This window comes from Salmo salar, chromosome ssa18, assembly GCF_905237065.1.
Source record: "Salmo salar chromosome ssa18, Ssal_v3.1, whole genome shotgun sequence".
In the NCBI taxonomy this organism is placed as follows: Eukaryota; Metazoa; Chordata; class Actinopteri; order Salmoniformes; family Salmonidae; genus Salmo; species Salmo salar.
The window spans coordinates 29,560,059-29,581,509 of record NC_059459.1 but is presented as its reverse complement, the minus strand read 5'-3'; the positions used below and the strand labels follow the sequence as shown (position 1 = coordinate 29,581,509).

At 42.0% G+C, this 21,451-nt stretch overlaps 1 protein-coding gene across 2 annotated transcripts in view; it reads right to left on the bottom strand.

Moving 5' to 3' along the window:
* Nucleotides 1-21,451, bottom strand: part of lrmda (leucine rich melanocyte differentiation associated) — a 436,664-nt gene that overhangs the window by 261,501 nt on the left and 153,712 nt on the right. The gene's annotated exons all lie outside the window — the stretch shown is intronic.

The following is a 21,451-nucleotide window of genomic DNA, read 5'->3' as shown; positions in this document are numbered from 1 at the left end:
CAATGGCACGAACAAGACATAATGCATAATTTTTTTAATACGTCCAAATAATGGTGCTTTAAATGAACAAGACAAATGGCAGTGACCACTTTATTCCAAAATAAAATGTAAAATCATACGTTAGGCCAGCCAGGACTGCTACAGTACTGGGACTTAAAAGGCTCTACATTACAGAGTAATTACCGTTCCTCTCCAGACTCTACAAGTTTATTAACCGCAAGCTAATCGCTCTGAAATTGGCTCAACTTCAGATCCGACTGAATAAATTGCATTCAGTTCAGTAAAAACTGGCTGTTCTGTTTTTCATAAAGGGGTCATAGAGCAGACATAAAGGGGTCGTAGAGCAGACATAAAGGGGTTGGAGAGCAGACAAAAGGGTCGTAGAGCAGACATAAAGGGGTTGGAGAGCAGACAAAAGGGTCGTAGAGCAGACATAAAGGGGTCGTAGAGCAGACATAAAGGGGCCGTAAGGCAGACATAAAGGGTCGTAGAGTAGACAAAGGGGTCGTAGAGCAGACATAAAGGGGTCGTAGAGCAGACATAAAAGGGTCGTAGAGCAGACATAAAAGGGTCGTAGAGCAGACAAAGAGGTCGTAGAGCAGACATAAAGGGTTTGTTGAGCAGACATAAAGGGTTTGTTGAGCAGATATAAAGGGGTTGTTGAGCAGATATAAAGGGGTCGTAGAGCAGACATAAGGGGTCGTAGAGCAGAAATAAGGGGTCGTAGAGCAGATATAAGGGGTCTTTGAGCAGACATAAAGGGGTCGTAGAGCAGACATTAAGGGGTCGTAGAGCAGATATAAAGGGATCATCGAGCAGATATAAGGGGTCGTAGATAAGATATAAGGACTCGTTGAGCAGATATAAGGGATCGTAGAGCAGACATAAGGGGTCGTAGAGCAGACATAAATGGGTTGTAGAGCAGACAAAGGGATCATAGAGCAGATATAAGGGGTCGTAGATAAGATATAAGGAGTCGTTGAGCTGAACAGTCTCTACAAATATTTGTTTCTTCTTTGTGTTTTCGGAGCGATCCCACAAGCTCAGAAATAAAATATGACACGACGTAGGGAAGTGGTGTGAACCATTATCATAATGGCAGTGCTCATGATCTATTTCATTTTATATGCAGTCTTTACCCCAAACAAAACAAACTCTCTCCTTACGCTACTGCTGCACATCCATTTAATATAAACAGATATGCTCATACTTCTATAACCTAAAGAGCAGTCCTCAGAGCAGTATTCCTAGGGAAAGATCGACAAAACGAAGTCTAGACAAGTCACAGTACCTTTATGACAAAACAAGTCACATACTGTAAACTAAACCAAAGCTCTGCAGGACACAGTGCATTCGGAAAGTATTCAGACCACTTGACTTTCCCACTTTGTTAAGTTACAGCCTTATTCTAAAATGTATTAAATAGTTTTACAAATGTACTACAAATAAAAAAACTGAAATATCACACTTACATAAGTATTCAGATTCTTTACTCAATACTTATTTGAAGCACCTTTGGCAGCGATTACAGCCTCGAGTCATCTTGGGTATGACGTTACAAGCTTGACACACCTGTATTTGGGGAGTTTCTCCCATTCTTCTCTGTAGATCCTCTCAAGCTCTGTCAGGTTGGATGTGGAGCGTCACCTCACAGCTATTTGCAAGTCTCTCCAGAGATGTTCGATTGGGTTCAAGTCTGGGCTTTGGCTGGGTCATTCAAGGACATTCAGAGATTTGTCCCGATGCCACTCCTGCATTGTCTTGGCTGTGTGCTTAGGGTCGTTATCCTGTTGGAAGGTGAACCTTCACCCCAGTCTGAGGTCCTGAGCACTCTGGAGCAGGTTTTCATCAAGGATCTCTCGGTACTTTGCTCCTTTTATATTTCCCTCGATCCTGACTAGTCTCCCAGTCCTTGGCTCTGAAAAACATCCCCACAGCCTGATTCTCCCACCACCATGCATTACCGTAGGGATAGTGCCAGGTTTCATCCAGACGTGACGCTTGGCATTCAGGCCAAAGAGTTCAATCTTGGTTTCATTGGGCCAGATAATCTTGTTTCTCATGGTCTGAGACTCCTTTAGGTGGCAAACTCCAAGCGGGCTGCCATGTGCCTTTTAGCGAGGAGTGGTTTCCGTCTGGCCACTCTACCATAAAGGCGTGATTGGTGGAGTGCTGCAGAGATGGCTGTCCTTCTGGAAGGTTCTCCCATCTCCACAGAGGAACTCAGGAGCTCTGTCAGAGTGACCATTGGGTTCTTGGTCGCCCTTCTCCCCCGACCTTCAATGCTGCAGAAATGTTTTGATACCCTTCCCCAGATCTGTGCCAACACGATCCTGTCGCGGAGCTCTACGGACAATTTCTTTGACCTCATGGCTCGGTTTTTGTTCTGACATGCACTGTCAACTGTGGGACCTTATATAGACAGGTGTGTGCCTTTCCAAATCATGTCCAATCAATTGAATTTACCACAGGTGGACTACAATCAAGTTGTAGAAATATCTCAAGGATGATAAATGGAAACAGGATGCACCTGAGCTCAATTTCGAGTCTCATAGCAAAGGGTCTGAATACTTATGTACAGTTGAAGTCGGAAGTTAACATACACTTAGGTTGGAGTCATTAAAACTATTTTTTCAACCACTCCACAAATTTCTTGTTATAACAAACTATAGTTTTGGCAAGTCGGTTAGTACATCTACTTTGTGCATGACACAAGTCATTTTTCCAACAACTGTTTACAGACAGATTATTTAATTTATAATCCACTGTATCACAATTCCAGTGGGTCAGAAGTGTACATACACTAAGTTGACTGTGCCTTTACACAGCTTGGAAAATTCCAGAAAATGATGTCATGGCTTTAGAAGTTTCTGATAGGCTAATTGACATCATTTGAGTCAATTTGAGGTGTACCGGTGGATGTATTTCAAGGCCTACCTTCAAACTCAGTGCCTCTTTGCTTGACATCATTGGAAAATCAAAAGAAATCAGCCAAGACCTCCGAAAAAAATGTAGACGTCCACAAGTCTGGTTCATCCTTGGGAGCATTTTCCAAACACCTGAAGGTATCACGTTCATCTGAACAAACAATAGTATGCAAGTATAACACAATGGGACCACGCAGCTGTCATACGGCTCAGGAAGGAGACGCGTTCTGTCTCCATGAGATGAACATACTTTGGTGCGAAAAGTGCAAATCAATCCCAGAACAACAGCAAAGGACCTTGTGGAGATGCTGGAGGAAACAGGTACAAAAGTATCTATATCCAAAGTAAAACGAGTCCTATATCGACATAACCTGAATGGACGCTCAGCAAGGAAGAAGCCACTGCTCCAAACCCACCATAAAAAAGCCAGACTATGGTTTGCAACTGCACATGGGGACAAAGATCGTACTTTTGGAGAAATGTCCTCTGGTTTGATGAAACAAAAATAGAACTGTTTGGCCATAATGAACATCGTTATGTGTGGAGGAAAAAGGGTGATGCTTGCAAGCCGAAGAACACCATCCCAACCGTGAAGCACGGGGTGGCAGCATCATGTTGTGGGGGTGCTTTGCTGCAGGAGGGACTGGTGCACTTCATAAAATAGATGGCATCATGAGGAGGAAAATTATGTGGATATATTGAAGCAACATCTCAAGACATCAGTCAGGAAGTTAAAGCTTGGTTGCAAATGGGTCTTCCAAATGGACAGTGACCCCAAGCATACTTCCAAAGTTGTGGCAAAATGGCTTAAGGACAACAAAGTCAAGGTATTGGAGTGGCCATCACAAAGCCCTAACCTCAGTCCCATAGAAAATGTGTGGGCAGAACTGAAAAAGCGTGTGTGAGCAAGGAGGCCTACAAACCTGACTCAGTTACACCAGCTCTGTCAGGAGGAATGGGCCAAAATTCACCCAACTTATTGTGGGAAGCTTGTGGAAGGCTACCCGAAATGTTCAACCCAAGTTAAACAATTAAAAGGCAATGCAACCAAATACTAACTGAGTGTATGTAAACCTCTGACCCACTAGGAATGTGATGAAAGAAATAAAAGCTGAAATAAATTATTCTCTCTACTATTATTCTGACATTTCACATTCTTAAAATAAAGTGGTGATCCTAACTGACCTAAGACAGGGAATTTTTACAAGGATTAAATGTCAGGAATTGTGAAAAACTGAGTATGAATTATTTGTAAATAAGGTATTTATGTTTTTTATTTTTAATACATTTTCAAAAATGTCTAAAAACCTGTTTTTGCTTTGTCATTACGGGATATTGTGTGTAGATTGATTAGCTTTTTATTTATTTCATCCATTTTGGAATAAGGCTGTAGCATAATTTCTGAATACTTTCCTAATGCACTGTATGTCCAAAGTAAATGTTAGTTACATTTGCATTATTGATTTATTGTACCCAAGTTACCATTATTGACTATTACGTAATAACACAAAATACTGTTAAAACACACTCTTCCTATTCTGCTCCTAAACAACCATTAATACTATATAACAGACATATTCTACTCCACATGGAATATACTTCCCTAAATTACAACCTATCAACAACACTACACTAGGCCTTAGGCTACACCCCAAATCAAATCTAATCCAATGAGAGGTCAGCGCAGGTTAAGTATCATTTAGACAGGAAAGCACCAGTTAATATTGAACATCCAGCTATGTGTTGACAACAACAGTACCAATGTGAAGACCCCAGTAACCATGTTAACTTCCCTCTCCAATCACTAAACAGCTTCTAAACGACACCGAGGACAGAACCCCTCCATGTGTGAATGAATGTCCCACCAACCAGGAGGCCACAGACCTATACAGACCCACTCTCAGTCTGCTAAGTGACAATATAACCATTAGATCTGCTTTCCCAAATCAATTCCCCAGCATCGTCTGTACAACTGACACCTCTACAACTTCTTCCATTTGTTATATGGCGCTCCATCTGGCCACGGTCGTTTGGTATTTTAATTTAGTTGTCTCCCGCGCTCTAATTTGTCTCACATTTACAAATGGTGTCGGCCTCCGCCTGCCCGCTCCACATACGTTTTGGAACGAACCCCACCAGCCGTCGTCCCCGCAGTAAATCTGCGACGAAGCGTTTATTAATAGACAGTAACAGATGTTTAACTGATTGTTGATTACTAGTCTTGTTGACCACTGAAATATGTTGGAATGTATAGTGCAGTGGAACATAGGCCTCTCCTTGGCAGAGAGGGGCACTGGTGCCAACTAGCTGGGTAGCTAGAGAGTATCTCTCTCTCCCACCATCTATGTTGCTCTCTCTGTCCCGTCTCTATCCCTTTCACTCTCTGACGTACAGAACCATATGGTCAGCTGCTGCCTGCCTGCCTGACTGCCTGACTGACTGACTGACTGACTGACTGAAAGGAAACAACTGTTTGGCCACCAACAGACACTCCCTCCTGACAGACACGTAGCTGGAAAGTGACACGACGCATCTCAGTTGTCACTCATCAGCAGCAGCAGCCTCTACTGGCCGATCGGCCATTCATCTCCTAGTAAGTGGGTGACATGTTTGACTTCCAATACTTTGGAATAACATCACGGCCCTCCGTGAAAAGTTCTCACGGAACTGTAATTTAACATCAACATTGCGTTTCTCAGCGATATGCTGGAATATAAGATACTGTATATAATATTCTGTATATACTATTCATGTGAATAATATCATTTGGTTCTATAGGTTGAGTTTCATGTTCAATTACTGTTATAATGTGACAATAAATAATTACATAAAAACATAACCTCTGATAAAGCAATATGGAGAGAGAATAATACTGCAGCTTGTAAAATGTCTAACCATAGTTCTGTTATGTAAACTGGGTTGCATGTGAGTAGGGTTGGTTTTGGTTAAGGTTACTGCAGTGCTTAATAGAACCCTCTCAGAAAGAGTAATCATTTATCCACACAGTTTTCTATTTACAGCCCTGGACCCAGTGAGAGAGACAACAAGTTGCAAACTGTGACAAGTTACAAACCTTTAAAGCGGTCAGTAAATAGTTGTGTCACTCTATCCAGTAGTGTTATATTACCTTGGCACATTTATCTGACGGGTGCTAAATCTCAATTCTCCCAAAAATGGCCACGAGGCCACAACAAAATAAATTACAGCCAGACGGACACAAGCATATGACTAGATATTTAAACGGACAAGATGTTCCACAAAGAGGGGACACCATAAATATTGACAACTAGCAGTGCCAGATTTTGGCGGGAGGCGGAGAGGTGAACAGGAGGAGGAAAAAAAAGAAATCGCTCAATAGTGTTTTCCTGTTCGGTTAACGGCATGGTTTATACCAGTCCCTGGAAACAGTTTGTATCCTCCAATAGTGTTTTCCTGTTCGGTTAACGGCATGGTTTATACCAGTCCCTGGAAACAGTTTGTATCCTCCAATAGTGTTTTCCTGTTCGGTTAACGGCATGGTTTATACCAGTCCCTGGAAACAGTTTGTATCCTCCAATAGTGTTTTCCTGTTCGGTTAACGGCATGGTTTATACCAGTCCCTGGAAACAGTTTGTATCCCCCAATAGTGTTTTCCTGTTTGGTTAACGGCATGGTTTATACCAGTCCCTGGAAACAGTTTGTATCCTCCAATAGTGTTTTCCTGTTCGGTTAACGGCATGGTTTATACCAGTCCCTGGAAACAGTTTGTATCCTCCAATAGTGTTTTCCTGTTCGGTTAACGGCATGGTTTATACCAGTCCCTGGAAACAGTTTGTATCCTCCAATAGTGTTTTCCTGTTCGGTTAACGGCATGGTTTATACCAGTCCCTGGAAACAGTTTGTATCCTCCAATTATGTTTTCCAGTTGGCTCACCTGTCTGATATTCCTCAGCTCTTTCCGTCAGAAGCTGTCAAACACACCAACTATAATATATAGCCCCTCCAACCAGAACAGCTGTATCCATTCCTCTTGCCTCTCCTACCCCGCATTAAATCATACATCAAGATTAATTGGTTTCCCGACACTCTCACAGAAAATAAAATTAATTTTCATGCATATTTTCCCTCCACCATCCCCCCAGCATATGAAGTTCGTATATGGCAAGTCATTGACGTTTTTAAATATTCATGGGGTAAAAACATGATAAAGTGTTCTGCATGCAGTCGTATGCAGCCCCGGCCTAGCTAGCGGTGTGCTGGGACAACAACAGAACTCCCTAATGCCTGTATAAATAATAGATGTATTACCATACATCTTAGTTCAACAGCAATCTCTCTCTCCCTCCCTCCCTCTTTCACACAGTGGCAGTTTGACTAATGTGGATGGCCAGTTTGGACAGGAAACTAGTAAGACACACCATTCTGTTGCAGCCATTTTATGGTGACCTTCATCCGCCTCCATTTGCCAAGCTAAATAAAGATAACTAGCTGTGCACAAGAGGTTGGAGCTGTGGACAAGACTGACTTAATGGTACCAAGTAAAGAACATGGCTATTTTATTGTAGGAACCAGCACCATCACATGACTGAAATTGTGATGCTAATTCTGGACATAAAGTCACATCACATTCATGACTGAAACACATTGATCCCATGCCTTAAAGGCAGACAAAATAACGTTGCCACAAGCAGCACAGCAGATATTGAGATGAGCGTGATCCAAAACTTCGCTCTCACACAGTCACACACAGTATCTGCGCATGTGCCCGGGTTCACTTCACGCTGTTCACAGTGTGGAAGCCAGGGGACCAAAACGGTGGAGAAGTTGAGCATCACGCTTCAACCCTTTTAGTTGTTGCGGAAATTGATCAACTATGCAAGACAGCAAACCTTAAGACAAGACAGCAGACCCTAGGCTTAAGACAAGACAGCAGACCCTAGGCTTAAGACAAGACAGCAGACCCTAGGCTTAAGACAAAACAGCAGACCCTAGGCTTAAGACAAGAGAGCAGACCCTAGGCTTAAGACAAGAGAGCAGACCCTAGGCTTAAGACAAGACAGCAGACCCTAGGCTTAAGACAAGACAGCAGACCCTAGGCTTAAGACAAGAGCGCAGACCCTAGGCTTAAGACAAGAGAGCAGACCCTAGGCTTAAGACAAGAGAGCAGACCCTAGGCTTAAGACAAGACAGCAGACCCTAGGCTTAAGACAAGACAGCAGACCCTAGGCTTAAGACAAGAGAGCAGACCCTAGGCTTAAGACAAGAGAGCAGAGCCTAGACTTAAGACAAGAGAGCAGACCCTAGGCTTAAGACAAGAGAGCAGACCCTAGGCTTAAGACAAGACAGCAGACCCTAGGCTTAAGACAAGACAGCAGACCCTAGGCTTAAGACAAGAGAGCAGACCCTAGGCTTAAGACAAGAGAGCAGACCCTAGGCTTAAGACAAGAGAGCAGACCCTAGGCTTAAGATAAGAGAGCAGACCCTAGGCTTAAGACAAGAGAGCAGACCCTAGGCTTAAGACAAGACAGCAGACCCTAGGCTTAAGACAAGAGAGCAGACCCTAGGCTTAAGACAAGAGAGCAGATCTTAGCAGAACTTGAACCACAGTTATGACAGGGCTGGCTAGCTACTGGGGAAAACACTGTTAGCTAACAGCTCCTGGGCAAAATAGCCTATTTTTATGAACCCTTCTAAATGAGCCACAGTAGACTAAACTGTCTAAAGGAAGAACTGTAGTAAATGTCATTTTACAAATTCAACACATTATGTCTCCAATAAAAGTCAGATTACAACACATTATGTCTCCAATAAAAGTCAGATTACAACACATTATGTCTCCAATAAAAGTCAGATTACAACACATTATGTCTCCAATAAAAGTCAGATTACAACACATTATGTCTCCAATAAAAGTCAGATTACAACACATTATGTCTCCAATAAAAGTCAGATTACAACACATTATGTCTCCAGTAAAAGTCTGATTACAACACATTATGTCTCCAATAAAAGTCTGATTACAACACATTATGTCTCCAATAAAAGTCTGATTACAACACATTATGTCTCCAATAAAAGTCTGATTACAACACATTATGTCTCCAGTAAAAGTCTGATTACAACACATTATGTCTCCAGTAAAAGTCTGATTACAACACATTATGTCTCCAATAAAAGTCAGATTACAACACATTATGTCTCCAATAAAAGTCTGATTACAACACATTATGTCTCCAATAAAAGTCTGATTACAACACATTATGTCTCCAATAAAAGTCTGATTACAACACATTATGTCTCCAATAAAAGTCTGATTACAACACATTATGTCTCCAATAAAAGTCAGATTACAACACATTATGTCTCCAATAAAAGTCAGATTACAACACATTATGTCTCCAATAAAAGTCAGATTACAACACATTATGTCTCCAATAAAAGTCCTATTACAAAGACATTATGTCTCCAGTAAAAGTCTGATTACAACACATTATGTCTCCAATAAAAGTCTGATTACAACACATTATGTCTCCAGTAAAAGTCTGATTACAACACATTATGTCTCCAATAAAAGTCCTATTACAAAGACATTATGTATCCAACAAAAGTCCTATAACAAACACATTAATTTTACAAACACATTGCCCAATGTCCCTTACAACAAAGGGGTGATAAACACTTGTTTTCACCCCCATATTTGATTTAGGTTAGCATGAGTATAATTACAGGTTGTGTTTGTTTGTTTGTGTGTTTGTGTGTTTGTGTGTTTGTGTGTGTGTGTGTGTGTGTGTGTGTGTGTGTGTGTGTGTGTGTGTGTGTGTGTGTGTGTTTTAAATACTGGGTGTTAATGGGAGTCACCATTGAGACCAGAGTCTCTTTTACGAGGGAGTCCTGCATATAAAATTGCATAAAATACATCAGAAATCTAATACAATACAAAACTAATAAACACATTGAACAGACACACATTAATATACACAATATACACAAAACACAATAAACTAAAACTAACATTCTTCATTTTAAAAATCCTCTATCCGCTGCCTGAACTGCCATAGGAACACTAACGCACATCTATTCCAAATGTAATTTGGAGATCATTCCTTCCAAACATGTGGAGCAAGAAAACTAAAGGCTGACTTATCTAACTCTGTAGACACCAAAGGAGTCTCCAGAGTTAACCAACCCTGTGAACGGGTTTGGTAACAGTGAAGTTAGGTAAGTCGGGAGCTTGTGGAGCAGGGCTTTTTAAACAAAAACAGAGTTAACCAACCCTGTGAACCCAGAGTTAACCAACCCTGTGAACGGGTTTGGTAACAGTGAAGTTAGGTAAGTCGGGAGCTTGTGGAGCAGGGCTTTTTAAACAAAAACAGAGTTAACCAACCCTGTGAACCCAGAGTTAACCAACCCTGTGAACGGGTTTGGTAACAGTGAAGTTAGGTAAGTCGGGAGCTTGTGGAGCAGGGCTTTTTAAACAAAAACAGAGTTAACCAACCCTGTGAACGGGTTTGGTAACAGTGAAGTTAGGTAAGTCGGGAGCTTGTGGAGCAGGGCTTTTTAAACAAAAACAGCGTAGTGTGGTTCTAGTTAAATTGGTCTGTCTAGCGAGAGCCTCTGATTATCCTACAGGAAGGCTAATTAGCATTAAGCGTACCACCACAACAACAACCACCGCACAAACCGCACCAATTCCTCCAATAATCATTGGCGACCCTGAACCACTGTGCCATCAAGCTGCTTCACCATACAATGAGAACTAAATGATGTCCGCAACACAATGGGCCAATCCGAAAACTCCTGCTGAGCGTGTGAAACCATTTTTCACTCCTCCCTGATTGGTCCCATCAACAAGGAATCCCAGAAGGCCTAATAAGCCTATCTGCTCATTAATATCATACAGATGAAAATGATCTGCAATTTCAAAACACTCTTTAGCAAATCATTAGGCCGGTGACCTCATGGATATGCCGGGAAAGGAGTGTTGGGGCCACTGGGGATGTGGAATAAAAATGCTGTTGATAGAGCTGATAGAGAAATGATATCAGGTCTTTGTCATCGTGGAGATGAGATTCAGCGTGTATTAAGCAGCGCACCGCAGAGGAACAGGCATTATCCCTGTTCACAACATATACTATTGGAGTCATCTACCACAATGCAACTGGGGTCAAATACAGAACAGTGCAACTAGTTCAAAGTTCAATATCATTCTTTCTTTTAACATTGTTCATGAAATTACTTCATCTATTGAACTAAATAGTCAGAATGTCCCTTTATTTTAAACATCATAAGAAAAGCATGAAGCATGTATACAATACAATGTTGCCAGGTCTGTGTCTGTTGAGCAAGTAAACCCTACTCTCTAAACCTGCTAATAAAGATCTTGATAGCTGGCAACCATGTCTAATGAAAGTGTATGTTGTGTTGTAAGGTAATAAATCCTGTCTAGTAGCATGATGCTAAGGCTCTGTTTGTGAGCAGCTAAACAGACACAGACGTGGGGGGAAGAACTATGGGGAATACAGTTGAACACAGTTGAACATTTGATATGGATGGATAGTTATAGATGGATAGATGAACGGATGGATGGTTATAGATGGATAGGTGGACGGATGGATGGTTATAGATGGATAGGTGGACGGATGGATGGTTATGGATGGATAGATGGACGGATGGATGGTTATAGATGGATAGATGGATGCAGAGATGGTTATAGATGGATAGGTGGACGGATGGATGGTTATAGATGGATAGGTGGACGGATGGATGGTTATAGATGGATAGGTGGACGGATGGATGGTTATAGATGGATAGGTGGACGGATGGATGGATGGATGGATGGTAGATTCATAGATGAATTAAAGAGATGTAATTTCCCCATTTGGTTCCTAGGCTCGTGGCATATATTGCAGCAGACTGATATATTATTTACTTGTTTTGTCATCTGGAGTTAATGTTCCTTGTCTTGGGAACAAAAACTATTTAGAATGGCAACTTCCACAAGTGAAGCTCTGCTATTTCCCAGGCCCCGTCTCTGCTATCTGTCTCCATTGAAATATTCTCTATTTATTTTGGAAAACTGAAATAACTGCTGTTATGTCCGCCTTGCGCTGGCATGAACCAGAGAGAGAATATTCATCTTTATAATACTTAGCACTGAGAGGGGGGAGAAAAAAAACATTGAGCTGCACTATCGCAAACATGATTTAGCCTCAATGGAGGCTGCAGGAATCCAAGGCTGTCAGACACTGAAGTAAATTCAGTTCCTGTAAATATATTAGGATACCGACTAATGCTTTTAGTTGCTATCTGCTTGTGTAAACTGTGGGGAGGATTCCTGACGGCAGGTATGTATCCTAAATGACCCCCTATCCCCTATGAAGTGCACTACTTTTGACCAAAGCTCTATGGAACCTGGTCAAAAGTAGTGCACTATATAGGGTGGTATTTGGTATGCAGCAACCCAGCTCTGCAGTGTCTGCTAGGGTGTCTTAGTGAGAGAGCGGGGGAAGGATAAACACTGTGTTTTCCTTCTGTACAACGTCACAATTAAGGGGAACGTGTGAGGAGATCCATAGCAGTTGGCTTGTCCGTTCGCCTTCCAACAGTGAACCTGGTCGTATTAGCCATTGCCAGACTCCCGGTAAAAGCTCACAATAGAAACAACTAAAGGAACAGATGCGCTCAAAACATGGCCGCCTATATCCCTATTCCACCAGTGGACTACGATGTTGTAGTCCAAACGTTTAAACGGTGTTCTGCTATTAAGACCGAGCAGCTGCCTCGCAGGTTAACTTGACAATATTGTGAAAAGTTAGGGCCATGTATGTGAGAGCAGTGATGTGGATAGTATTCAATTTGCTAGCATTGCTATAACCCCTCAGATTTACGACTAATCATCTCCTGGATGTCCAAGGGTAGCTCATAAAAACAGCCCTGAGAGCTAGGTTGCATCCCAAAGGGCACCCTACTCCCTATATAGAGCACTACTTTTGAACAGAGCTCTATGGGCACAGGTCAAAAGTAGTGCACTAAATAGGGAATAGGATGCAATACAGATACAGGCTAGTGTGTGATGTACAGGCCTAGCTGGATATAATATGCCAAGGTCATTGGACTGATAGTGTAGCCTACTCTATCATAGCACTGCCATAGGTAGGCAGAGAAAGCATAATTCAAAAGGTTAAACAACAACTGATTGGGGAGAGACTAATAGGGAGAGAAAGTGTGTGTGTGTGGTTTTACTATCCTTGTGGAGACCAGAAGTCCTCACAAGGATAGTAAAACAAGGACAATTCGGGCAAGTGGGGACACTTCGCCGGCTATTTAAGGCTTAAGGGTTAGGTTTAGTGTTACAGTTACAATTAGGGCTAGGGTTTTTTTATGAGCCTGGCCTTATTTCTATTGAAGCATATTGGATATCATTCAAATTCCATTCACCCAGCTCAATGTGACATTGATAGGTTTAGGCTCTACATGATACTAGAATTTGCCCTACACCCATCATGAGGTTGCTACAACCGAGCCTATGGATGAAAGTTTACAACGTAGGTGCACAGGTCAAGAGACAAATTGGAGTAATCAAGGTGACAGACAGTGACACATTCAATACACACTCTTGCCTGCATCTGATCTGATCTGTAACCATTAATCCAAACAAATTCAGGTAGGTCCATCCCCGTTTTGTTCCGTTTGCTTCCTTTGAAGAAATGTTTTGCAACAGAACGGCGGAATGAATACACCCTGATCACCAGCACACAAAGTTGACTTTCATAGCAGCCATACAATCAGCATCATCACATCTACCTGCTCTCCTCCTCTCACATTTTCCCTTCGCTTGTGGACTTCAGTGCACAACACAACAGCTGTCTGTGACCAGGTGAAAAAACCTCTACAAGCCAAACCTTCATACCATAACCACTACACACAGCCTACATAGTTGCCACCATATTAGCTAACGTCATAGCCAACATAGCTACTATCCTAAAGGCCGGCTGATGGCGATAGAGTCATTTCAATCTTACCGTCCAAACGCATTGTATGCGGCCGGCAATACACTCGTATCCCCCTTGGACCGGTTCATTTCCTCACATGGTGTCTCCTATCATTGCTATGCAGATGACGCTCAACTACTTTTCACCTTCCACCCAGGTGGCGACATGCATCTCTGAGTGCCTGTCAAATATCTCAACTTGGATGTCGGCCCATCACCTCAAGCTCAACCCAGACAAGACAGAGCTGCTCTTCCTCCCGGGAAGGCCTACCCGCTCAAAGACATCTCTATCACAGTTGACAATCCACAGTGTCACTCTCCCAGAGTGCAAAGAACATTGGCGTGATCCTTGAAAACACCATGTCGTTCTCCGAAAACATCAATGCAGTGACTCGCTCCTGCAGGTTCATACTCTACAACAACCGTAGAGTACGACCCTACCTCACATAGGAAGCACCGCAGGTCCTAATCCAGGCACTTGTCCTCTCCCGTCTGGACTACTGAAACTTGTTGTTGGCACCACTTGTGCCATCAAACCCCTGCAACGTATCCAGAACGCTGCAGCCCACCTGGCTTTCAACCTTTCCAAGTGCTCTCATGTCACCCCGCTCCTCCGCACACTCCCCTGACTTCCAGTTGAAGCTTGCGTCCACTACAAGACCATGGTGCTTACCTATGGAACAGAAAAGGGAACTGACTCTACCTACCTTCAGGCTATGCTCAAACTCTACACCCCAACCCAAGCACATTCTGCAACCTCAGGTCTCTTGGCCCTTCCACCCCTACGGAACGGCAGCTCAGCCCAGTCCAAGCTCTTCTCTGTCCTGGCACCCCAATGGTGAAACCAGCTTCCCCCTGAAGCTAGGCCAGCAGAGTCCCTGCCGATCTTCTGAAAACATCTGAACAGCTACCTCTTCAAACAGTATCTTATATAATCCTCCTCATCACCTCAACCCCACCCCCCAAAATATGCATACTTTCTTTATGAAACGCTATTTTCCACTACCATGCTAGAGTGGCTAATGCCTAGGGATGTTGCGTATCGCCAATCAGGTTGCAGTAGTCTGTTGTTAACCCCTGGCTGAACACAGGGCGCAACATCAGGAACTGGCATTAGCCACTATCATGGTGGTGAAAAATGGTGTTTGATTAAGAAAGTACGCATACTTCCTCTAGTTAAGGAGGAAATCGACGCCTTTGCAGCCTGAATGGAGAATGTTTTAGGTACGAACTGGTCCACGGGGGATACGAGCGTATTGCCGGCTCCATACAATGCCTTTGGACGGTAAGATGAAACCATCAATAGCAGACCAATATCGCCATCTGCTGGCCTTTGGGCTACATAGCTACTACAACTAATGCGTTAGTCAACCCAAAATCCAATCAATGTGTACAATCACGCAGTAGTGTATAGCAAGCAGTTTAGCAGTTACGCAGGCGGGCCCCAGTGGCAATAAATTAATACAACCAAAAGCTTAACTTGACTTGGACGAGTTGGAGTGTCGGATAGCCTTAGCCAGTTAGCTAATATAAATAGCATTCCTCTCTGTTTGAGTCAGGTTGTTGAGTAGGCTAAATTAGCTACATTAACTAGCTAAATAAGTGAAAGAGGAAAAAAATACAACAAAATATATCTCTCTCTGATGCTTCTCATACATTTAAGAAATTAATTTGTTCAAAACTGTTCAACTATTGTCTTTCTCTCTTTGAGTCAACTACTCACTACATTTTATGCACTGCAGTGCTAGCTAGCTGTAGCTTATGCTTTCAGTTCTAGATTCATTCTCTGATGCTTTGATTGGAAGGACAACATGTCAGTTCATGCTGCAAGAACTCTGATAGGTTGGAGGACGTCCTCCGGAATTCGTCATAATTACTTTGTAAGTCTACGGAAGGGGTTGAGAAACATGAGCCTCCTAGGATTTGTATGGAAGTCAATGTGCCGAAAGGAGGATGGAAAATAGCTGTCCTCCGGCTACACCATGGTGCTACCCTACAGAGGGCTGTTAAGGCTACTGTAGACCTTTAAATAAAATAAAATACAAAATGTATTTGTATTGGTTACATACACATACTTAGCAGATGTTACTGCGGGTGTTGCGAAAGGCTACTGTAGACCTTTATTGCAAAACAGTGTGTTTTAATCAGTTATTATGTGATGTTTATATATTTAGTATAGTTTTATCTAAAAGAAATTCACTATTTTTATTTGTATAAAATTCACTAAGTAGGAGGGTCCTCCCCTTCCTCCTCTGAGGCGCCTCCACTGGTGTGTGTGAGTATGCAAATGCATGTGTAGGCCTAGAAAAGAGATATGACAGATGTAATTTCCCACACAATCCATGTTTATGGTATTTTGTCTTTAGGAACATCATAGAATGTATGAACATAGAGTGCTGAGCCTTCAGTTAAAAGTTGTTAATGTTCTAGCCAGGGCCTCCTGGTGAATATAAGTGCAGTGCAAGACTATGTATCCTGTAGAACGTCAAAATCATCCCCTCATGGAGAACTCCCATGCCATGAGATGTCATAAACATGAAATACACTCAGTCATACCGGCTCTCCCTTTGTCCTTGGATAAACTATACTCCATATGTAAGTTTAAGTACCTTCAAACACCGAAGTCCCCTCACAGACACTATTCGTGTGTGTGCGTACTATGCATGCATAAACGAGTACACACACACACACACACACACACACACACACACACACACACACACACACACACACATCCAGTTGAATGTTCAAGTAGTCCTATCATATAAAGTATCTGCTACAACGCATAAAATTGTTTTGCATACCGTGAAGATGCATAAAAAAACAACAAGATGTTTTTATCAGCCCCCCCACTCTGCAGTAATCAAAGCGATATGGTCTGACAAACAATCCAATATCCAAGGTTCAGAAAACATGCAGAGCATAAATCACTCCACTGTCATGTTCCATTTTTACTACAGCATTGAGCCGCTATAACCATAACAGCAGCTAGATTGTTACAAGGAGACTAACCAATCAACTGTACTGCAGGCAGGTAGTGTTTCTGTCCCAAAATGCACCCTATTCCCTATGTAGTATACTACTTTTGAGCAGAGATCATACAAAAGTAGTAAACTACATAGGGCATATGGTGCCTTTTGAGAAGCAAACAGTGTCTTCTTTTCCTTAGCCAAACAATGTGGGGAGGATAGCACTTTATCTGGCTCTCTGTCACAGAGCTGCTAGGCCAATCTACACCGTATGGAGGAGATGTACATTCAAAGAAACTTCAGTAGTCCATTTCTGACCACATTGTGCATAGGTCATAAGTTACTTTTAGTCATACTTACACACTAACAACAATAAAGCGGAAAAGAAAATGGAACACATTGACAGTATTTTTATTTCATGGTTTATATTATTTTCTCTCGTTTCTCAAAATGGAATATATAATGCTTTCGGAAAGTATTCAGGTACATTGACTTTTTCCAAAAATGTTTACGTTACGGCCTTAATCTAAAATTGATTCAAATTCTTTGTTTTCCCTGATGAATCTACACACAATACCCCATAATGACAAAGCAAAAACATGTTTTTAGAAATGTTTGCTAATAAAAAAATAAAAATAAGAAATATCACATTTACATAAGTTCACTGGTTTGTCCTTTAACCTCTCTTGGGTAGGGGGCAGTATTTTCACGTCCGGATGAAAAGCGTGCCCAAAGTAAACTGCCTGTTACTCAGGCCCAGAAGCTAGGATATGCATATAATTGGTAGATTTGGATAGAAAACACTCTAAAGTTTCTAAAACTGTTAAGAGTATGTCTGTGAGTATAACAGAACTGATATGGCAGGTGAAACCCCGAAGACAAACCATCCCCCTAAAAAAGAATTTCAGCTTACCACTGTTTTCAATGGCTGTCACTTTTATTATAAGGCGAAATCCTCCCAGATTGCAGTTCCTAGGGCTTCCACTAGATGTCAACAGTCTTTAAAAAGAGTTTCATGCTGGTTTTTGGAAAAATGAGCCAGATATTGTAGTTTTTCTAGGAGGCTCCCATTTTGGCTGTAGTGTTTCCAAGCGCGTGGAAGAGAGCGCGTTCTTTGGTATTTTTCTCCGGTAAAGACAATAGCGAATCTCCGTCTTAAATTTGATTGTTTATTTACGTATTAGGGTACCTACGGTTTGATTATAAATGTTGTTTGACTTGTTTGGAAAAGTTTATTAGTAACGTTTGGGATTCATTTTGTATGCATTTTGATGGAGGGAAACTGGGTGGATTATTGACTGAAGTGCGCCAGCTAAACTGAGTTTTTATGGATATAAAGAAGGACATTATCGAACAAAAGGACCATTTGTGATATATCTGGGACCTTTTGGAGTGCCAACAGAAGAAGATCATCAAAGGTAAGGCATTTATTATATCGCTATTTCTGACTTTCGTGGCGCACCTGCCTGGTTGAAATATGTTTTTCATGCTTTTGTATGCGGGCGCTGTCCTCAGATAAATGCATGGTGTGCTTTCGCCGTAAAGCCTTTTTGAAATCTGACACAGCGGCTGGATTAACAAGAAGTTAAGCTTTATTTTGATGTTTTACACTTGTGATTTTATAAGTTAAATATTTATAATTCTGTAGTTTGAATTTCGCGCTCTGCAATTTCACCGGATGTTGGCCAGGTGGGACGCTACCATCCCACCTGCCCATAAGAAGTTAAAAGTTGCAGCGTACTGCAGCACAGCTTGCGTGGTGCCGCAGAATTCTATGGCACGTTATTTAAGTGTCAACCATCGTAACCATTAAAGTGAGTTAGTGCTAGTTTGACCACCAAAGGGCATCTTTGAGAAGCATTTGACAGACTTCAATAGTGGCTGTACTAGAGAATTTAAAACCTTTTTTTGAAAGAACATAGCATATGGGAATGATTTTAAGAAATTTTGCTTAATTAATTTGATTAATATTATGGTGTGTCAATTCCAAGAAAAATGAACAACTGAAAATATGGCGCTGTACAACGTGATGGTCGAGAGTAGGCTACAGTACTGGGCAATTTAGCTATCCCCGTGTCATGCGGGCACGCGGAAGACCAGGGTTCAATTCCTCGACAAGTAGCACCATAGAAAGAATCTGGCTTGATGAAAACGATGTCCATTTCGTCTGTCTCTTTGGTCGCAATGTCATTTTTTGCAGGTAGGTGGATGTTCACAACTACACTAGCAGGGCTATAAAGAGTCTATTGTCCTGCTAATTGGCCCATCCCGTGCCCCCTGCCCTCGTGCCTTGAACCTTGTGTGCCCACCACTGTTTCAGTGGATACAGCTGGAGAACTGCAAGGCAATCCCACTGTGCGCCACTCGGGAGCCATGACCAATATGACCAATATAAATTGTCCTGCTAATAACTGGGTTAATAATATATCTGTGAGAATATCCAAGGGGCTTTTATATAATTCAAAATTAATAATAATAATAACAATAATAATGGCTTTGTTTAAAAAATAACAATATTTTGGAGATTATTTTGTTTTCAAATAACGTAAAATGAGCGAGAAAAAGGACATTCTTGAACATGGGGTGAGACATTGTTACTCATTTGTAAATAAAGCCCGTTTGTTATTTAGAATTATTTATTTCGGTTTTTAGAGGGAGAGAAATAAAAAATCTACATTCATCTCATGGGTCTCCCAGTTGAGGTCAGCACAGGTATTGAACCAGCATCTTTAGCAACATAGCTTGCACTGCTATGCAGTGTCTTAGACCGTTGCGCCACCCAGGCGCTGTAGAACGTGACCGGTCGGGAGTGGGCTACAGTACAACAGTAAGAGCAAAATAATCCTAACAAAATAAAATAATAAAAACCTTAGTGTAACAACAGTTTTAGTAAGTAATACTGAAGTTGTGCACAATTATCACTTTCTATTTAGGTTTATGTCGCCCATTCATTGTCAGTTAGAGACACAGTAGGAACCAAAAGCATAATCAGTGCTCTAACTCCCCCTTGTGCTGGTCTGGAGCAATGAAGTGGTGACGCAGGGTACCATACTAAACCACAAATTACCTCCTTAAGTACCGCAGCATAATAACAACATTTTTAATGGAGCAACCACTGTATTCAGACCCTTTAGTCAGTACTTTGTTGAAGGCCCTTTGGCAGCGACTACAGCCTAGAGTATTTTTGGGTATGATGCTACAAGCTTGGCACATCTGTATTTGGGGAGTTTCTCCCATTCTTCCTCTCAAGCTCTGTCAGGTTAGATGGGGAGCGTTGCTGCACAGCTAATTTCAGGTCTCTCCAGAGATATTAGATTGGGTTCAAGTCTGGGCTCTGGCTGGGCCACTCAAGGACATTCAGAGACTTGTCCCGAAGCCCCTACTGCGTTGTCTTGGCTGTGTGCCTAGGGTCGTTGCCCTGTTGGAAGGTGAACCTTCGCCCCAGTTTGAGGTCCTGAGTGCTCTGGAGCAGGTTTTCATCAAGCATACTCCAATCGGGCTGCCATGTGCCTTTTACTGAGAAGTGGCTTGCGTCTGGCCACTCTACCATAAAGGACTGATTGGTGGAGTGCTGCAGAGATGGTTGTCCTTCTGGAAGGTTCTCCCATTGCCTCAGAGGAAATCTAGAGCTCTGTCAGAGTGAGCATCGGGTTCTTGGTCACCTCCCTGACCAAGGCCCTTCTCCCCCGATTGCTGGGCGGCCAACGGAAGAGTCTTGGTGGTTCCAAACTTGTGACATGCACTGTCAACTGTGGGACCTTATACAGACAGGTGTGTGCCTTTCCAAAACATGTCCAATCAATTGAATTTATCACAGGTGGACTCCAATGAAATTGTAGAAACATCTCAAGGATGATGAATGGAAACAGGATGCACCTGAGCTCAATTTCGAGTCTCATAGCAAAGGGTCTGAATTCTTATGTAAGTAAGGTATTTCTGTTATTAATATTTGATACATTTGCAAACATTTCTAAAAACCTATTTTCGCTTTGTCATTATGGGGTATTGTGTGTTGATTGCTGATGATTTTTATTTATTTAATCAATTTTAGAATAAGGCTGTTACATAACATTTGGAAAATGTCAAAGGGTCTGAATACTTTCCGAAGGCACTGTATAGCTACCAAACCATTTCAATCATACAAATTGTTAAATTGTATATTTTTCTTCCATTTTTCAAATTGGAATACATGGCTGCTACCTGTTTTTTCCTTTGCTGGGACACATTCAGTGTGTTACACAAAATAGGCCCAGTTGAAAAATCTGCTCCTCACACTGGGTCCACACAGCCATTTATAACCTTAAAAATGACTCCTGGGTAGCAGGCAGGTATCCAATTATTCTTTACCCAGGAAGCAGTGCTGAATGGAGGAGTGGGCCGCGTGATTTACTCCCCACCTCTCCTTTTATTAAAACACTTTGTCTTATTGTTTTATTGATTTACAATCCGTCCTACTTTTTTGGCATCTGAAAACAATCAAGGTGCGGGGCGGCAGAATGTTTGGACATTAATCGTTAAAAGACAGTGCTTTATTCCTGGCCTGGGGTTTGCAGCAGCAGCAGCAGCTGACGAGCGTTCAGGGTAAA